Here is a 4485-nt window from a genome sequence, read left to right as displayed (position 1 = left end):
AAGAGTCTGCACATACGCTCGATAGAGGGCGCTTTATTACAAGACAGCGTTTCTGTTTGACAGAGCTACAATCTACTAAATGCCTTGGAAGTCGATTTCTAGATATTAACTTATTGTTTTATTGGTTAATAAATTAAGTAAAGCAACAGCTTGAACAAAAGGCAATTATTCAGTGGCAGAAGATGTGTTTAAACATTTATTTAGTGTATCTTTACTGCGTTACATTTTGTTTTCTGTTTCTGTTCTCATCAACACTGAGGGGTTAAAAATAGGCCCAAATTTATTACCAAAATGTTTTCTTTAAAGCCTATTATTTATGCATTGTCATGCACCTCAATGCATTGTATGAATGCAATAAAACACAACAAACAACCAATTTAAGATGTAACAAGGAATCTGCTAATATTATAATGCATTTTAACGTTGTAACAATTATTTATAAAATAATATATATCATGCATTATAACATTATGAATATCTTTAGGATGCATTATACATTACGTGTGACCAAATGACAGTATTTAAATAGTTTTCAATAAAGTAAAAAAATAAGAAAATTAATAAAATCGTTTTATTAGGCTGCTATTCATGACTGGAGTAAAAAAAAAAACAGACACATGTGAAGTCCACAAACATATTTCTCTCACAAATGCACAAACATATTCTCTGTTATTTTATAAAGGTCATTGTTGTATTACTTGAGTTAGTAAATATATATACAAACATCACATTTGACCAGCAATTTATTGCATCTGTAAACACTTTTGAGGTTCAAACTTGCTGACCTTAGCCATTAATTAGCTGAACATGTCAATTTGAAAAGATTTTTGCATTAATTCATGCTTAACAAATGCACAGATAATCATGAGTTAACATATGACTCATGAAGCACTAAACCATTAATTCATGTTTACTGCATCAGCAACTAATAAAGATTCTATATGATTAATAGATGAAGTAATATATGGATTGCTTTTAATTAAATGTGTTGTCATGTATGAATTCTTTAATAACATGTAGTATTAACTAATAGTGTAAATGTATGTGTTCATTACCAGAATTGGTTAAAAACCGTGTACTTCAACTTCCAGTTGTCTGCTTTAATTATCATTAGATAATGATTTGCTGTTGAGGCACATGATGACTATAAACTAATTGTTAATAATTGGTTTTCTCGATGTTGTGCAGCGCAAACCTGCCTGACCGAGCTGTCTTTGATATTTGGTCTTTGAAGGACAGCTGGTCATCAAAGGATGTTCCAAGATTTCTGACTGACCTTGAAGGGGAAATCAAGGATGAACCCAGCTGGATGGTGAAATCGTGTTGTATAGACGGATTAGCAGGGAAGATGAGAAGCTCAGTCTTTGCCAGGTTGAGATGCAGGTGATGCTCTTTCATCCATGCCGAGATGTCCGCCAGACAACTTGAGACCTGTGCAGCCACTGTGGGATCGTCTGGTTGAAATGAAAAGTTGAGCAGTGTGTCATCAGCATAGTAATGGTATGAGATAGGGGTCTCAGTGATATAGTGTAAGTGGAGAAGAGGAGAGGTCCAAGCACTGAGCCCTGAGCACCCTATCTGGATCAGGGTGATCCAATCCAATTTTGCAATGAAAAACCATCACACAATTAAGATGAATTACCTGATCCTGGATTGTTTTTTTTTTTAATAACTGGCCCTAGGTGATAGGGCTAAGTAGTTCTCGGTGTCATCTGCATAACTTTGGTAACCAATTTGCTTCTCTTTCTCATTATTTGGCTCAGTGGGAGCATATATAGTTTGAACAAGAGGTCACATAATAACCTCTCCCTTCTTAGTATGACCTGCAACCATTTTAAGACTATCCCAGAAAGCCTGACCCAGTTTTCCAGCCAGTCAAGAAGTATGTTGTGATGAATGTGATCAATAGTGTCAAAAGCAGCACTGATATTTTGCCTGTATCAGTATTGATGCATTATCTGTATAATATCATTTATTATCTTTATGAGTGCTGTGCTGTGATGCGGTCGGAAACCAGATTGAAAATTGGCAAAGTATCCATTCGGGCTTAAGAATTTGTTCAGCTGATTGAAAACGACTTTTTCCAATGATCTTGGCTGAAAGGAAGATTTGAGATAGGTCTGTAGTTGGTCAACATGGTGTTATCCAGATTGCTCTTTTTCAGGGGGAGATTAATTGCTTCGAAATCAGAACTACTTTCTGAGGTTTTGGTCTGATCTGTTTGACCTCAGCGCAACACGAGGATGTGCTGATCGCCTTTCTGATATTGATTTTCTCAGAGAAGCATTTGCTGCCTGAGAGTAATTCACTGACTGTGACTTGGGGGTTTGTTAGTCAGTAGCAAAAAGAGTGCGGTTGTTGTTTAAGGGACTGTTTATAGTATTTGAGAAGAATGTCTGTCTAGCTTTGCCTAGTTCCACATTGAAAGCATGAAGGCTGTCTTTATAGATGTTATAGTGGATTTCAAGTTTTGCCTTCCGCCATAAGCTTTTCTCCGTTGTATTTCCGTGTTTTGCACTGCTGTTGAGTTTCTCAAAGGTGCTTTTTGTCTGCTAGTCTTCTTCCTGACTTTTACAGGAGCAATGCCATCATTGACATTTGAGTTAAAGGAATTAAGGAGAAAATCAACAGTCTGTAGATATGCTTTGAGTTAAAGATAGCCTTCATAAATTGCACACTGGTGTTTTCATTTAAGCATCTCTTTTTGACAGAGACAGATCTTGCTTCAATAGTAGGATAGATCAAATATATATATATATATATATATATATATATATATATATATATATATATATATATATAATAAAAATGTCCTTAACAATCAATTAAATGTTTAGACCTTTACTTATGATTAAATCTAGAGTGCCCATGATTGTGTGTGGGTCCATGTACATGCTGAGTCAGATCAAATGTATTTAAAACAGTTATGATATCTTTTGCCATATTGATTTCTGCATTATACGTGAATATTAAAATCCCCAGCAATAGCAAAACAGTCAAACTGTGAGGAAATGGTTGATAACAGTTCTGTAAAGTCCAATAACACCTGATGTACTCGTGACATCATAAAAAAAAATGGCATCCACGCAAATGTTAGTCTCTCTGTTTATCCTGAGGTTTACTGCAGTCAGCCGGATCCGGGCTGAATCCAGATCAGATGGTGGACCTGCACCCAGATATGACCAGCGCATCCCTGAAGTGTCTGCAGAGACCGTGTCAATTAGAATCTCCCTGAAACTGCCTCATCGACACGGCATCCTCAATAAACCCGTCTCCGGCGTGATGACTAAGATCTTTCGAATATTCCTATTTCATTAATTGTTTAATCGACACGTCATGCTCAATAAACCCGTCTCCGGCGTGATGATTCCAATCTTTCGAATATCTAATATGACCTCTGACCTGTAAAGTTGCCAGAATAATAATCATACGCTGTTTGTTAATTGGCCAGAGGAGAACTGGCACCCCGACTGAGCCTGGTTTCTCCCAAGGTTTATTTTTCTCCTTTGGGACACCTGATGGAGTTTTGGTTCCTTGCCTTTGGCTTGGCTTGCTCAGTTGGGGACACTACATTTTCAACTAAATATCCAAATACATTTAATTACACAACTAAATTAAATACATCAACTAAATTACTGATCTGCCCACATTGTCACTGTATGATAATTGATAATTCTCCAGAGCGGCTGTACAGCCGAATCAAATTCTGTTGCATTATTTTCATGTTTAACACTGTGAAGCTGCTTTGAAACAATCAGCATTGTAAAAAGCGCTATATAAATAATGTTGACTTGACTCGACTAAATACAGATTCAAAGCAGCTTTACAGTGATAACAGGAAAATTATGCGTTTCGGCTGTTGTTCAGCTGAAGTCAGTTCAGTGTTGATTCAGTGCTGTTGTAAAGATCATTAATTATTAAATTAGTTCATTACATCTATAAGGAAGTTCTGCAAAAAAAGATGTCATCGTCCAGCTCAGCTCAGGTCTCATACAACCGCGTCAGTACAGTCAGATCAATAATATTGTTGAATATTCAGTGTCCCCAACTGAGCAAGCCAGAGGCGACAGTGGCAAGAACCCAAACTCCATCAGGTGACAGAATGGTTAAAAAAAACCTTGGGAGAAACCAGGCGTATTCATCCAGCATATTCATTCTTTTGCATGAAGATCAGATTCATCATGCCGGTATGGAGCCAAAGCTGGTCATAGTGTCTGTGAGGAGGAACTGTTTGGTTCTTGTGGTCTCTGCTGACATTCAGGGCTGCGTTTTGGTCGTGTCTAGTTGCAGGTCAACCATTTGATCTGGAAATGGACCGGCTGACTAAGGTAACCTCCGGATAAGGGTGAGAAAGACAGACTATTAGATTAGACAGCATAGATGCCATTCTTCTTACAATGTAACAAGTACATCTGGTGTTTATGGGAAGTGATCATGGTTCCGGTTGACCTAATTTATGCAGCGTAACAATCATTTAACTGATTA

The sequence above is a fragment of the Gobio gobio genome (assembly GCF_949357685.1).
Source record: "Gobio gobio genome assembly, chromosome: 25".
Taxonomy (NCBI): Eukaryota; Metazoa; Chordata; class Actinopteri; order Cypriniformes; family Gobionidae; genus Gobio; species Gobio gobio.
This window is presented reverse-complemented; position numbering follows the sequence as displayed.